Genomic DNA, 16696 nt, shown 5'->3' with positions numbered 1-16696 from the left:
CATATAATTAGGGAAAAGAGTTAAATAAAGGGACTGATTTCAGAGAGCAGGCTCTTAATGACACTAATACCTGACCAAAGGGGTCATTATGATGGGCTAATGGGCCTTGCCTGGCGTTCAGTTCTCTCAGGACACAATCCAACACACTCAATTATCTGCTAATCAGGGCCATTTTGTCAGAGGTTATTGCCCTGAAGTATCAATTATAGGAACATTATTAATACTTTATGGAGAAACCACTTGCATCAAAGTGTTAAACTCATGGGGCGAGCCCTTCACCCCTCCCCTCCCCACTAGGACCCACCATCTGCCATCTCTCTTCACCCCCATTCAATTCTCCAACTGGGGAATCCCATTTCCATGACCCACTGGGTCTACTGGGAAGGAGTCAGGGCCACGATGATGTTCCGAATCCTGTCACCTGTGACCCGACTAGCACTCCCAACTCTTGATGCCACCAGCTGGCAACAAATGGCTCAACCCAAAGCCAAGCCATCACTGTCTCGGGATGAGGAGGGAAGCTGAGGGCCGTGGGGCTGAAGGAACAAGATGGCTGTGTGTGTGTGTGTGTGTGTGTGTGTGTGTGTGTGCGCGCGCGCGCACCTTTCTCTTTGTCTCTGTGTCTCTGTCTCTCTCTCTTTATCCATCTCCCTCTCTCTGTCTTTGTCTCTGGGTATATGTCTTTCTATCTTCCTCTCTCTCTTTTCCTCCCTCCCTCCACCCTCCTCCTCCTTCTCTCTCTCTCTCTCCAATGTTGTCCTTTCAAAGAAACAAAAAATAGATACACAGGGACTCTCATTTCAAAATACTGCCTGTTCATGATGCTGTCTTTTCTGTTCCCTAGAACCCCCTTCTTCTCCATACTGGACACAGATTTCTCGCCATTGTGGAGGCACCATCAACACAGAAACTGGAGGAATGACTAAAAAAAAAACAGTGTGATGTAGAGGACCAAACATGAAAAGGACTTAAGAGAAAGATCAATGAGAATGCCAACCCCACAACTGGCAGTGGGATCTCAGGCAAGTCGCCGAACCTCTCGGAGCCGTGGTTTTCAAATCTCCCAGGATACAGCATAGCTTAGAATGCCAGCTGGACCACTTACTAATTGTGCAAACTTGAGAAAGTTATTCCACCTCTCTGAACCTCAGCTTTTCGCACATAGGATAGAAATAGTTCTGTCCATATGCTGGAGCTATGATGAAGGTTAGATGAGAATGTGCACAGAAGCACTGGCCCAGCACCTAACGCTTTCCATCCACAGGGAGCAGGATATTCAATCTGCAGTGGAGCCCTGAGGTTGAAATACTTGCTCCGAAATACACAATGAATGTAAATGATCAATGGCAGTAAGTTCTCTCAGCTCCTACACCTGTGAATAATTACATAACTGCCAGGGGGGAAAGGGTTAAGGGCTTTTCCCACCTAGAACAGAGAGCAGAAGTAACCCCTGGAAACCCCTTCCAGGGTTCTGGCATCATGGGGTGGTGCCCAGACCACCTGAGAGGAGTTGGCTTTCAGGAATGGGTGAGAATCTCCACTGTCATGACCCAGCAAGCCTGGACCTGCCCTTCACAATCAGGCACCTCACCAGGAGAAAGGAGATTTGACCCCATGTGGGAATCTCCTATAATCTGGTTCATAGGCCAAGTTTAGTCTCATGAGAAAAAAAGAAAGGGAGGGAGAATTTGCTAGAACTTTGCTAGAATTTCCTAGAAAGGAAGGGAGAATTTGCTTTGGTATTTAGTGGTCTCTCCATCACTGTCAACCCCATTCTGTGATTTAGAAAAGAGACGTAGAAACATGGTGTGTTCATGTGTTCACCGATAGTTGATGAGTCCAGCAGTATGATCACGTGGGAATGGGGAAGGCCAACTCAGGAACAGATCAGTTCTGGAGTTTGGTTAATGTGCTAATATAAGTATCCATATATGCATGTTTAAAGTTTCCTGTAACTCCTGATCAACCTAAAGGACTATGAGTTAGTCCATTTAGGGAGGCAAAGGCCAAGAACAGCAATGCAATACTCAAGAGTTGGAAGAATTGTCCAGGATTTTTCATCATCCCCAGTTCAACTGGGTACAGACATCAAAGAATGAATGTCATTCATCACTGTGAGGTTTGGGGTCAAAAATGTCAACCTGAACATAGCTTAAAGTGCAGAAACAAGTCTGCCATCTCTTTCCTGGAGACCGAGGGCAGTCAAGGTGTTTGGCTGACTTTGGGAGAAGCCCATCCAATGAAGAGAAATGGCCAACACTACATTCAGCATCCACTGCATGTGACCAGAAAGGAGGAATGGACACTTATAGACAAAAGACCTCCACATCATGTTTGGGGCAGCCCGACCTGGTGAGCCGTGTTGGTTGAAGGCCAAAGGTGCTAAGAATCAGTCCTTCCACTCCTTGATCACAGGGTATGAATGTGCTGTTCGGTGGGCCTGGATAATTAGTGTTGGTGGCAAGCAGTTATAGGGTTAAGTGCTACCAGGGGTTTGAGCTGGGCTGACAGAGCCTGAGCCAAAGAGTGGGGTGGTTGCCTAGCAACATCACCTGTAGCACATTAAGCAGCCAGTCAGCTTTGTCAACTTCTAGCAGGGGCTTTGTAGAGCGGAAGGTGGGGGTGGAAGAAGGATCAGAGGGCACAGAAGTGGAAAGCTGGACAGTGGCTCTCAAGACGGAAGAGGGTGCAGAATTGAGAGTCCCACCAACAAGGCTTTATGCCTCTTTTCTTCAAGCAGAAGCAGGTAGGCAGCTAGGGTGGGAGTCCAGAGTAGGTGTCGGTATGGCTCTTATATCTTCCTAAGACCCTCACATGAAGCATCAAATGAAGCTGGAACCCCCTTCCTCAACCCAAGCTCTCAAAGAAGGCATCTTAGGATTTGCTAATTTGGGGAGGGTCTGGGAGAATGAGGAGGAGGCATTCTGTGGTTTTGTTTTCAGATCCGGGAGGACTGGGGGCTCATTCCACGGACTCATCTTTGAGGAAGGACCACAGAGAAGAAGCAAAGACTCTGAGAGGGTAAAATCTTTCTCACCGCCTTCCTTTCACACCTTCCCACGCATCTCTCTGGACCCCATCTCACACACACATGAGACACAGCTGAAAAAAAGAAAAGATTTGGGGAAGGGCAGAGCACTTAATAATATTGTTGCTGCTGTCTTTATAGAATTCATGGTCTAGCTAGCCCCTTGATGTTTCTCACAATTTCCAAGCTGCCTGAGAGGGCGGGGGCAGAGAGTGGTGTATTCGAGGGGAGGGGCCTATTCTTCTGTAGCCCTGACAACCAGAAGACTTGGAGTCAACCCCACCATCACTTGTAAGCCATGTAGCTTTTGGCCGATATCTGCACTGAGGCTCAATTTTCTCATCTGTAAAGTGGGAGGTAATTACAGCTGTCCTACTTACCTTATGGGAATCAAAGAATGCCACTTTCTGCTCCTCATTCTCCCAGACCCTCCCCAAATTAGCAAATCCCAAAGGCAGTTTAAGTAGAAGCATATTACAAACACTGTAAGTTCTCCTACATGTATAAAGCATTGTAATGCAAAGATGCCCATGTATCTGCTTTTTTGGTCTGACCTGAGCTATTTACTGTTTGACCCAAAGCAGAAAAGGGAGGGGCAGCCACGTGGTGGTTGCTGGTTAACTCGGTGGCAGAAGGGCCCTGAGAGAAGGCCTATTCAACTATTCTGCTCTAGGTTCACTGGTTTGAATCCAGTCCTAGTCCAACCACTATGGTAATCATTGGGTTTGGAATTCAGAGAGTCTAACTTTCAGAAGACATTTGGCTTATCTACAACCCACTGAATTTTCACCATACACTCAGGCATGAGGTTATGAGGGAGTCTGGAGAACCTGGTTCATGGGCCCAAATGTGCATCTAACCCTCCCTCCCCTCCACAGATCAAGCTTCTCCTTCTCAATTATTGTAAAAGGTGGTCCAGTGACTTCCCAGGTGGCTGAGTGATAAAGGATCCGCCTGCAATGCAGGAGACACGGGTTTGATCCCTGGCCTGGGAAGATTCCCTGGAGAAGGAAACAGCACCCCACTCCAGTATTCTTGCCTGGAAAATCCCATGGACGGAGGGGCCTGGTGGGGTCCAATCCATGGGGTCTCAGAGTCGGACACGACTGAGCGTGCACGTGCCAGTGAGTAGGGGCGCGTGTGTGTCCCTTGGATATCCACATCAGCATGCCAGCCACAACTGCCGCCGCCTGTGGGTCCCCCTCCTACCTTGATCCTCCCTTCACGTCTGAAAAAGCAGGCAAGTCTCCCTTTCCACACATCAGTTAAGATAGATCCTCCCCAACCCTTGAAGTCACACCACATCTGATTAGGAAAAAGGAGACTGTGTGCAGAAACCAGCAGCATGAAGGCCCACTCAGGCCAACGCAGCTACTTACCGGCCCAGGAGGGACCAGACCCCTGCATGGTCCTGTGGGCTTTCTGCCTGAGTGGCCATGGGGTCTGCGGACACCCCGCCACCCCCAGGGTGACAGTGTGACTGTGAGATGCTCACTCCACAGCTTCTCCGATCCCCACGTTGTGCCGTTATTTTCATGCTCTGGGTTATATTTAACTCAAGTCATAATATTTGGAGGGGGGGTGTGCGGTTGGAAGCCTGCTGTTTCACCAAGAAAGGCATTTGAATATTCTCGGTTCCAGAGAATTCCAAGGGCTCCGGGAAGAGAGTGAGGCGGCTGCCCCAGATTTGTCTGACACATCGTGGTCACGTGGACTCCATTAGCGGTTGACTGAGGCAGTGAGCAGGCAGCCTAAAGGAATGTTGTAGAAACGATGAAGAGGAGTCAGTGAGTGATGTCAGCAGGAGGCTGATGCCTCTGGGGGTCCCAGGGCACTCGCCCCACACATCCCTACAGGGAGGGAATCTCTTAATTGGCAATAGTACCTGCCTTGTCAACCACCCCACCTCTTACAGCTGATGTCAGTCTGAGGGGGAGGCAGAATCAAGTCCCAGGTGACGTGAGCAGCACGCTCAGCTCATCAGCCATGGAGGCTCTCATTCCCAATGCCTCTGATAAGAAAAGGAAACATCCAGAGGGAACCCATCCTCATCCTGGGGGGGCCAATGCTTCCCCCCACAGAAGCCCCAGCAAGGTTGTTTGTGTGTGCTCAGTCACTTCAGTCGTGTCCAACTCTGTGTGACCCTATTGTCTATAGCCCGTCAGGGAGTCCATGGGATTCTCCAGGCAAGAATACTGGAGTGGAGGTTGCCATCCCCCAGGGGATCTTCCCGACCCAAGGATCGAACCTGAGTCTCTTACGTCTCCTGCACTGGCTGGCGGGTTCTTCACCACTGGCGCCACCACCACGGGGCAAAATCCAGGGCAGTCCAAAAAGTGTAGAAATACAGCTACCTTCCAAGACAAAGATAATCCCTGAAGACCTAAATTCACCTGTTTCCAGATTGTATGGACACCCCATAGGTACTTTTAAATTCCGAATCCCTAAGTATATTTTCCAAAAGTTCCTTGTGTGTTACATTACACAACACATTTCTCTGGGAGACTCCAACTTTGGGTTTTGGGGGTTTTTTTGGCATCACTTCCCTGAGCCAGGAAGGGCAGTTTGGGCGGAATCCCAAATGCACGGAGGTGGCGTCTCCGAGTAGATGGAGAGTGAAGACAGGCGGGCCCGCCTTGTGTTTCTTATTATGGTGTCTAGACACAGGCGGGTCTCGAGGCTGCAGGAGACAGGAGCTGTCATGTCCCAGAGCACCAAACGCTTTCCAGTGAGAGCAGACTCCAATCCCCTCACCAGCGAGGGCAGCTGGCAGGAGACCCGCAGAGTATTCCGTGAGGACAGGTCCCACTCACGCCTCTAAGCGTCTTGCCAGGCAGAGGAGTCCAGGATTCAGTGACTCAGGGGGTGGAAAGTAAGGAGGCCCTTACAGTTGGGGGCTACCCCCTGGCCGTGGAGACCACCATCTCCACTCCAGTAACTAAAGCACTAAAACCAGCCTCTGCTTCACATTCATGGGAACTGACATATGGTATCATTCTTTTTTAAATCTTCCGAGTTCCCTAGGCAGCTTTGACGTGAATATTAATACTAACATAATTTCATGATGATTAGAGAACACAATTAGGGGCTATTAATAATGACACAAATAATGACATTTAAGGCCTCATTTTTAATTTGAGTAATATTCTGTCTGGTGGTATTTAAACAGTCCTGTCTAGCACAATTAGGGCAGTGCCAGGGTGTAGTCACTGCTCACAGAATCCGTCAGGCCCACCTTACCCACCCACCTGTGTGGCAGAGGGGATGGATGGGGGGCGCTGGACCTCAGTTCCAGCCGCGGCCCCTCAAGACAGAGGGCCTTGTGAGCAGACTGCAACACAAGAGTCCAACTCAAGAAAGATGGCTGGCAGCTGGAGTGGGGCCCACGAGAAGCGGTCACTTTCATCCTGAAACACTGCTCTCCTCCTGAGAGCTGGAGGGACCAGTATAGGTGTCCACATTTCCATATCAGTCCTAGTTGTGCTGCAGAAAGTTGCTCCCACTTCCTCCCAGAAACCTCTCCAACCCATCTTCCGTCACATTGCCCTACTCCTGTCTTAGCATCCAGTACATTTGATTCTAAATATCTGTTTGCTCACCCACCTCCCCAGCAGCCTGCTCACTTGTTGAAGGGCTGGACTGTCTATTTGCTTTTACCTTGTCTCCTTGCCCTCAGTTCCCAGGCACATAGTAGGCTGTCTGTGAATATTTGTTGAATGACTTAATGACCAAATGACAGTGTTCTGCCTTCCATCCATTGGGCACATGTTGGAAGCTGAAATCCCATACCGGCAGGAGCTCTAAACCGCATCATGTGGGCATTTCTGCTGCTGCTGCTGCTAAGTCGCATCAGTCGTGTCCGACTCTGTGCAATTCCATAGACCGCAGCCCAACAGGCTCCTCTGTCCCTGGGATTCTCCAGGCAAGAACACTGGAGTGGGTTGCCATTGCCTTCTCCAGTGGGCATTTCTAACTAATGCTAAACATGTGGAAGATGATTGGGTTGGTCGAGGGGTTGCACAGAAAGGAAATGTCTGTGAAATACAAAACTTCGGGCAGAAGCCAGGGATGGTTAGGATTTAACCCAAAGTCCTTGACCTTGGTTAAATGGCATAGGGAAAAAAACATACTCTAATTTCATGATGTATTTTGGTGTTATAGACTTGATTGTGTATGACAGAAATTGATAGCTAAGCCTGGACTAAAAGCTGGATTTTTTCTCCCAGTTTGGGATTCTGTAGCAGAAAGGAGGAACCAAAATAACAAACTTCCTGTTAAGTGAGACTCTTCAATGAAAAGTAGGAAGAAGATGGGGAGGAGGAGGAAGGGAATGGGGAGAGGGGGATGAAGAGGCGGGGGGTGGGGGGAGGAAAGAAACTCAGCGAGCATTTATCCTGGGCTGGCATCTCAGGCACTTGACACCCACTGTCTTCTTTGATCCTCATAGTAATCCTACGAGATATAGATTATTATTACTATTTTCATTTCACAGATAGTGGAACTGTAGTTTAAAGAAGTTAAATCAACGCGCCAGGTCCCAATACAGTGGGTACTGATCCCAGCCACAAACCCATGTCAGTCCGACTCCAGAAGGCAGACGGTCACCACCCACTGAACTCGGACAGGTGACTGAGGGGGAGGGCAGGTGGAGTGCTGAGCCTCTGCAGAGGGATGGGAGAGGAGGCAGCTCCTCGATGCCCCTCCCACCTGAGGCTCGTGCGGGGTCTGCAGGGGGACAAAGGGAAATCCACTGGCCCAGGGCCAGAGCAGGCAGCCCGAGGACCAAAGAGGGCAGGAGCCTGGACTCCTGGATGGGTGGTCCCCGGACACGTCCGAGGACAAAGCTGGCGGGCAGCCGGCTCCAGAGCAGGCCGATGGGGCTTTGGCCGAGGCCAGTGAGGCCACAGAGGCCGGGGCAGGGTGTGCAAACAGCAGGGGAAGTTAAGTGGAACCTTTCTGGGTAATTGACTCTGTCTGCCCACAGGACCCCCTGCCAGGCCCAGGCAGGCCCAGGCCTGATACGCTGCAGCCTGTCTGGAGTCTGTTCTGCGAGGCGGAGCGCCTGGCTGACAGCAGGCTGGTAATTTTGTTATAAGACTCCCCCCTTCTGTTTGCAAGCCTCCTTTTGTCTGAATTCCTGTGCCCACAGGCAGGATGGAACTGAATGGAGGATGGGAGGGCTCAGGGGTGAGGGGTGTGAGCCCCCACACACACCAGAGGCCCTCCAGCCTCCTTCAGCATCCTTTCCAGGTGTTGAGCCGGTACCCACACCCCTCCCAGCAGCAAGACAGGCACGGGGGATTCAGAAGGGCACCAGGTTCCCATCAAGAGGTTCTTGCAGCAGCAGGAAGCCCTTGAAAGCCCCCAGAGCTGGTCACTCATCAATGTCCTCCTCCTGGGGTTGAATACTTATTTTCTGCTGCTACTTACCACCATCCCCCAAATCCTTCCTTTTTCCTCCTGGTTTGCATAGCCTGGGCATTCTGCCCACCCAACCCTCAGACTTGGTCTCCCAAGGCAACAGCAGGAAACATGGTCTGCCTAACAGGTGATCTTGGGATCACCATGCCTGACCATTTGGAGAAGTAGCTGGAGAGGTTCGTGTGGGGGGCTCAGGAAAGGCCCAGAGGAGACGGCAACACCAGAATCAAGGCTGGCATGAGGGCGGAGCTTCCTAGGACCCAGGTCGGGGACAAAGAGGCAGAGCAGCCATGTAAAATAAGGCAGGGGCAGGGCTAGGCTACCCACCCCTCACTCCAGCTCCTCTATTGGCTCTGGGGTTGCTTTCCACTCTAGGTTTATACGGGTTTAAATCAACATTCTCATCTTCCTCTGCTCACCTGTAGCTTCTCCCGGTGCCTTGAGGTCTAGGACTGACACTGGCATTCTTCCAGCTGAGAGACTCCTGATGCGCCCTCACAGTCAATCAGAAGCTGAGTAACACTGATTCCCCTTCCCCATGTCTCCCTACATTCCATGGGTACCAGTCAAGGAGAAGCCCTTAGACCATCTTGCCCAGATTGTCACAAAGGCCCCCTTGCTCACCTCTGGGACTTCTATCTCTCCCCCACTTCACCCTCTTCTACCTGTACCATTATCAGAATTAAATTCACAAAGGGTAAAGTTATTATATGCTCAACATTTACAAAGAGCTGACCATGTGCCAGGCATTATTCTAAGCACTCCACAGACATGATTTATTTGATCCTTACAACAACTTCATGGAGGTAAGTACTGTTTATCATTCTCATTTTACAGATGAAGGAACTGAGGCACGGAGAGATTAAATAACCTGCCCAAAGGTGCATAGTTAAGCTAAGCAACGATACAGCCAGGAATCAAAATCTCCACTCTTTCTCCTAAGAGTAGCAATGGTCACATTACACTCTCTTTTTACTCAGCAAACTTTCAGGGTTTTCTCACTCTCTGCTGCTGCTACTGCTGCTGCTAAGTCGCTTCAGTCGTGTCCGACTCTGTGGGACCCCATAGACGGCAGCCCACCAGGCTCCCCCGTCCCTGGGATTCTCCAGGCAAGAACACCGGAGTGGGTTACCATTTCTTTCTCCGATGCATGAAAGTGAAAAGTGAAAGGGAAGTCACTCAGTCGTGTCCGACTCTTAGCGACCCCATGGACTACAGCCTACCAGGCTCCTCCGTCCATGGGATTTTCCAGGCAAGAGTACTGGAGTGGGGTGCCATTGCCTTCTCACCCCAAATCCATCTCCTTAGCTTCTACGCCTTCAAAACCCTGTCCTAACCTACCTTCCTATTCTCATTCTTCACCCCCAGATTCCAGCCCAAGCTGCTGCATCTTCTTCCCCAGGTGCTGTTGAGCCTGGGAAACCTGTTCTCAGTGTGCCTTCTATCACTCCGTTTCTGCGTGCCCAAATCCCTCCCTTCTCATCCTCCAGCCCAGCCAAAAGTCAGGCTTTGCCCTTTTTGAACTCTTCTTAGATTGTTACAATGGCAAGAGGATTGGCCTGGGGCCTACCAGGTTAAAATACTTAATCTCCTTAATGGTTCCGTCACCTTAAGAAAGCAAATTCACCTCTCTGAGTGTCAAGTTTCCCTGTCTATAAAATGGGAGTGATGATAAGAGTATTTTATTTTCCAGAGTTGCAATAGCTAAAGAAGTGATTTGGGGAGAGTGTCTGGCTCCTAGTGGACCCTCAGTAAAGGTTAACCTCCACCCCCTACCCTCCCAGCTTCTTGCCCTCACAGCTTTCATCATGTCTCCCTGGCATTTCAGCTGTTCAAAATCTCAGGAAACTGTAAGTTATCTAAGGGCAAGGATAACCCATCGGTCTCTGCATTCTCCCGCACTACTTGCCAAGTGCCCGACATTGCTGGCGCTCCATCAGTGAATGAATAAAGGTGCGAATTCATCTAAATCTTGCCCAGGGTCAATTTAAATGTTAGAAAGGGGACCCACCTACCAAAGGAGATAGACCCAGATGATCTCTGAGCTCTCCTCAACAATCTCTTTCTAAAGAGAATTTGTGCAAAACACAAAATTCTCTCCCTATCTCATCAAGACATCAGCATGAGGTCACATTGACTCCTCAAATCCATTTCCAGCCCACTCACACTTTTTCTCCTCCAAATTCTTTTTTCCAGGGGTCTGGCATTTCCAGTCCATACCAGGAAGCTGAAGTTCTCCAGCGGCCCAAAGCACGGCGGCCCCTGGCGGAAAAGTCAAACCAGCAAATAGAAATGTCACTCAATCATTTCCCCGTGCTTTCCTCTCATTGGCCTTCTCCACCGCATATAATGAGAGCTGCTTTTTGCCCAAATATTGTTTGAATTTCAAATACACAATTTCCCCCAGGGGTGACCAGATGAAAAGAGAACTCTGGTTTGCAACATAAGACCTCTATGTGGAAGTTGCCTTGAATGAACACCGAAACGAAATTTTTATTGAGCTCCTTGAAATGACAGAAGCGCATCAAGGCAACCAGGCTCCCTCCCCACTGCGGTGTGCTGAAATTATTTTAAATGAACACCAAGGAAGCACCCCTCAAGGGGTGAGGAAAGAAGGAAAGGATTTTAAACGCAGTGGGCAAAATAATAAATCCGTTCATGGCATCTAACCCATCCCTACAAGCACCTCAGCATGTGTCTTCCGACGTGTCTCTCTGTACAGACTCTGACTGTCCACAGCTGGGGCTCTTAATCAGAGGGAGGAGGACAGTCTAAGAGGCCCTAGGGCAATGATTCTCAATCCTGACTGCATTAGAATCTCCTAACGTGTTGAAGAAAAAACAGATGCCCAGATCCCACCCTGGACCATGTAAATCAGAGTCTCTATGTGTAAGGCCCAGGCCTCAGAATTTTATAAAAGCTCCCAGAGGATTCAAATGTGCAGCCAGGGTGGGGTGTATACATCAATTTGGAGGGTGTAACCCCTAGAAATGGCAGCTAAACTTGTGTATGCATGAGAATAGGTGTGTGTTTCTGGGGTAAGACATCATAGTAAAAGTCACTTAGTCGTGTCCGACTCTGCGACCTCATGGACTATACGGTCCATGGAATTCTCTAGGCCAGAATACTGGAGTGGGTAGCTGTTCCCTTCTCCAGGGGAATCTCCCCAACCCAGGGATCAAACCCTGGTGTCCTGTACTGTAGGTGGATTCTTAACCAGCTGAGCCACCAGAGAAGCCCGAGGGGTCAGTTTCAGACAATTCTTTAAAATATCTGCAACTCTAAACAAGTTCTCATAATATATATGTCTACACCTTATGTCATGGGTTCCTTCCAACCAGAAAATGATTTGTACCTAAGATGTTGCTGAGGGTTAGGAGCTAAGGGGCAAACAAAAGTTCTCTGCTTCCTTGAGCAGTGAGCTTGTTGATCAAGATCCCACACGGCAACGAGCTGTCAGTGAGGGGCTCAGGGACACTAATGAGGGAAGGCCCACTGAAGAACAGAGGGAAGCATTCTCACAGGCAAAAACGGGGCCCCGGCGTAATTTACTATTTCGGCAGCCCTGCCTGTGGCTCAGCTGACAGCTGTGCCCAGCTCGGCCTCCAAATCTGGACATCAGAAGCCATGACCAGAGAGAGGGTCAAGCGCCCGGGATCTCCTATTTTGGGAGCTCCATAGCTCTGGCTGGCCACTGCACTCCATAAAACTGTCCTGAGAGCCAGCTAGTAAGTGTGTGTTGGGGACCGGAGGGAGGCAGATGATGGTGGAGTCCCTAAGCAGCATCTGCAAGACTAAGAGGCCCTTTGGAGTTTTCAGTACCATCAGAACATGATTTCAATAAATCCAGGGAGGAGGCGGGGCAGGGGGCAGAAAGTGGGGCAAGGAGGGAAGGTGCTGAGCTCACCAGCCCCCCAGAAACCCTCCTCCAAGCCCTGGAGCCTGTTCTGGTAACAGCACCGCTCTCAGCCCCTCCTCCTGCCCGGCTCCCACCCCCACCGCCCAAGGCTTGGTGAGATATCAGAATTTAGGCTCCTCCAGGGTACAGCCAGGCCGGCCTGTAGCACCGCCACTGCCAAAGGCGAGAGGGCCAGCCTCGGGGGCTGCCCAGCCCCAAGTCAGCCGCCTCATGAAAGGGCCCCCTCTTCCTCTCTTCTCAGCCCTGCACTCTAATTTATCCTCCCCTTTGATAACCAACTCCAAACACATTGAGTCGAGGCCCGGCCATCAGCGCACAAAGGCCTGTGCTCTCCCGGCTGAATGCGCACTTCACTCTTGGGGGGATTTCTATAGAAGGCGAAATCCACCAAACAAGCTATTACACTTAAATCAGACAATGCCCGAGGTGACGGCGAGGAGACCAGCGTTAATGACTCAGCTAGCAGCGGGCTTCTCTATGTGGAAGCTCTACCGCAGCATGGCAGAGCAACCCGCTGCCCTTCCCAGCCTCGCGGCCAGATCCCTCTCCTGCTCCCGCACTAGAAAGTTGACCCTCTGTGTCTGCCGGCTCTCTGAATCCTGAGTGTTGATTCCCCCAGGCCCGCGTAGACTGACTCTTAATTCCCTTTTTGCCTAGGAAAAAGAACTGAGAAATGAAGCCTGCCTGCCCCCTTCTCTTGCCTTCATTCTGAAGATGAGGAAACCATGGGGATTTTTGAAAATCACATAGGCAGCTGGAGACAAAGCCAGGATTACAATCTCTTGTTTCTCGCCTTGTCCAATTCATACAAGAACTAATATAAATTAGGCGATGCACATAAGGCACTTTGCATAGCTTCCGGCACAGGAAAAAGTGCTTGATAAACATTGGTTGTTATTCGTTGTAGTAGTAGCAGCATTTTTATACATCGCTCAACTACTCAAGGAGGGCTTATCATGAGCCAGACAGTCTTAGGGTGCTGAGCACAAACAGTAAACAGAACACAGCCCTGCCCTTCTGGAGCTCCTACTCTCATGGAAGATTCACATTGAAAAGACTCAGACAATTACATAGTGTATAGTGGTGTACAGTGGAGAGCGACAGCACAGGGGGAGTAAAGGGTGCCTTCGGGTGCACAGGGAGAGCTCCCGATGCAGGCTTGGGAAGAGAATCTGGTGTCTCGTCTGAGAGGGAAGGAGGAGTTGGATCTAGCCAGGTGAAGGCAGGTGGGAAGGAGAGAGACAGGTTGGGGAAAACAGAGACTTTTAGGAGGAGGGTATAACTGAGTTGTAACTGAATGTGAGAAGGCAAATAAGGAATGTAAAGGTGCATGCAGGGAGGATGCGACATCTCAGACTTGGATGCATTAGGGGAAGCACACCGACTGAAACTGCCCACCCTGGCCAGGCAACCATAGTAACCATTTGCATGAGTTATTCTATGGCAGGATGTCCCAATAAGGAACAAGAATTAATAAGCCACCACCAACCAGAAAAATTCAGGAAAGGTCAAAAGGAGAAGCCACGTGTCCTACCACCTCCCAGAATCCTTCTTGCTGGCATCCATCTTGGCTGAGCAATGCATTCACCACCAGGAAAGACCCTAGAGTGATTGACCAAAGAAAACCTGGAAAGTAACCCCATCAACATAAAACCCGAGACTAAGCGCCACATGGCAGAGTAGTTCTCCTGGGCTCCCTTACCCTGCTGCTCTCCACCCAGGTGCCCCTTCCCAATAAAGTCTCTTACTTTGTCTGCACGTGTGTCTCCTTGGATAATTCATCTCCAAGTGTCAGAGAAGAGCTCGCTCTCGGGCTCTAGAAGGGGTCCCCCTTCCTGCAACGGATGGGGTGAAGACAGGGTGGTACAAGGAGGCAGGCCAATGGTTGTGAGATGTGAGACTGGAGACGCAGGCACAAGAAGCCATAGGAAGGAGCCTGGGCTGGAGGAGTCAAGGGATCACAGGATGCACAGGCATGCAGAGGTCACAGGGGACGTGGGCTTGAGGGGTGGTGGTGGGTGGGTATGGGTGGAGCAGTGTAGGGAGACCACTTAGCAGGTCAAGGCCCAGTTTAGCACTCGTTCCAAGTTTCATTTCAACCCACTGCATGCCTGCAAGCATGCTAAGTCACTTCAGTCATGTCTGACTCTTTGAGACCCCATGGACTATAGCCCACCAGGCTCCTCTGTCCATGGGATCCTCCAGGCAAGACTACTGGAGTGGGTTGCCATTCCCTCCTCTGGGGGATCTTCCCAACCCAGGGATGAAATCCGCATCACATATGTCTTCTGCATTGGCAGCCGGGCTTCCTTCACCACTACTGCCGCCTGGGAAGCCCTTCAACCATTATGTGGTTCTAATCTTGAGTCACCAAACAAGGCCCACCATTAGGAGAACCCATGGGAAGGGGAATAAGCTGAAAGCAGACAGCTCTGGCCACAGGAAGAGAGAAATCAAACAACAACAGGTTTCCCTGGCCACTTGGACCATGATCCAAAGCCTGGAGCATCCAACAATGAGAGCAAGTTCTTCACCACCAACCAGATCCATGACTTTAGGCTACCTCCATTTCCCCATCTGTACAATGAGGACATTCACTAAGTAAGTGGTAAGCTGCTTTGCAGTTCTCCCATTCTGCTGTTCTATTACTCGAAACATAGATCATATATTTTTATTCTAAGAAGGCTTGCTTTGCATTTTAATGTTTATAAAAACAAGACAAAATGGTTTACATGCTATAATACAGGAGACACAGCACATCAAGATCAAGTATCATGCACAGCAGACATTTCCTCTTCAGGGTCCAAGAGACCCAGCTTTGACAAGGTCGAGGAAAGGCTGCTTGGGAGCTGTGGTTCTGCATGTCCAGGCTTCTTCTCACAGCCTGTGCACAGTTCCCTGGTCTTCAGGAAACCCTCTTCCCAAGGCCATTGCCCTGAGGAGAGAGGTTCTACAGAAGGCCATGTCTCTCTCTCTCACCCAATAGCCCTGGCAGCTGCTAAGGCAGACACCAAAGTTCCAAGGACTTGGGGCAGGCGAACAATACAGTGAATTCAGGCTGGGGTGAGAAAAGAAAAAAAACGCATCAGAGCTGTTTTTGGCTGGAAAGTTGCTCTCTATCCCGTAGCTTTAGGACGCCAGCAGCGTAGCATCCAGAGGCACACAGCTGCATGGAACAATTCAAAAACTGCCTTGTTGGACTACAACGTGCCAATTTTAAAAATCTACAGCCATTTTCACTATTACAGTCTGTGCAGCCTAAGCCCGGAGAATTTTCTTCTGGGAGGGAAAATTGATTCCGAGGTTACCATTAACCCCCATTAGCACAGCACGCCCCATTCCAAAACTATTCTTGGGAACCAAGGGGGCCAGAGGAAGCTCAAGAGACCCACAGCGAGGTTGGTGCCCAACATCCCGGGTGCTAACAGCCAAAGTCCATTAGCCCCATCCTCAGGAGGGCAAGAGAGTGCATGAGATGGAGAGAGGCGAGCGAGAGGGAGCAGAGAAGAATCTGGGCATGAGTTTTCCCAGGAATTCCTAGGCTTTGGGAGTTTCCTGGCACAGCTCACTTCATTTGGGTGGCTTGGGAACTTACATGAGCCAAAGAGCAGGAACCAAGTCTAAAATCTGCAGAGATCCCCTGGATTTTGATCTGCAGCTTTCACCTGTGACTCCGCTCTCTAATAGAGGCCAGCACCTCAGAGGGAAGTGTTCTCCAGGAACTGGTTTGGGGGGGGCATCCACCCCCATTCCTTGCACCCAGCTGCTCAGGGCCCAGGTCTTTGCCAGATAACACAGCTCTAAGGCTTTGTCTGCCCTGGTGCTGTATATGGAAAACCACTCCAAGCCATTCTAAGCGCAGTCAAGAGCCAGCTGCCTTGATCATAGGGTGTGCTGTGACCTCCATCTCCCCAAACACAGAGCAAAGACCCACCCGTTCAGCAGAGAAGGCAGCGGTAACAGCGACTGCTGCAAAGCAAGGAGAGAGAGACAACTGTGGGAACAAAGGGGGAACAGCAGGCGACCGAGGAGAGCAGCACATCCACTGATCTCTCAAGCGTTATTTTTCACGTGCCAGTGACAGAGCAGTAGGCACTGGTCTTGGATCCAGCGAGCCCGAGAATGAATTCTGGCTCTGCCGCTTGACCCTGGACAAGTTACTTACTCTTTCTGAGTCTCTGTTTCTTCTTCCCTAACCTAGGAAGAAAAAATAACCACCCGGCAAAGTGGATGTCACTATTAAGTGAGATAATATAGGAAAGGAGTGACCATATAATAGTTTGCTCCAAAATATGTATGTATGTACATTCATGAACAACTAAGGAAGC

General features: G+C 50.2%; 1 long non-coding RNA gene across 1 annotated transcript; it reads left to right on the top strand.

Annotated features, from left to right (window-relative positions):
- The first annotated feature begins 2594 nt into the window (after positions 1-2594).
- LOC129628098 (uncharacterized) lies at positions 2595-11945 on the top strand. The gene is made up of 3 exons (XR_008702724.1): positions 2595-2746; positions 2943-3021; positions 10646-11945. It is a non-coding gene; the product is annotated as an uncharacterized LOC129628098 (long non-coding RNA).
- Positions 11946-16696: the final 4751 nt, after the last annotated feature.

Source organism: Bubalus kerabau, chromosome 15 (genome assembly GCF_029407905.1).
Source record: "Bubalus kerabau isolate K-KA32 ecotype Philippines breed swamp buffalo chromosome 15, PCC_UOA_SB_1v2, whole genome shotgun sequence".
NCBI lineage: Eukaryota > Metazoa > Chordata > Mammalia > Artiodactyla > Bovidae > Bubalus > Bubalus kerabau.
The sequence above is the reverse complement of the archived record's forward strand: the minus strand, read 5'-3'. Positions and strand labels throughout refer to the sequence as shown.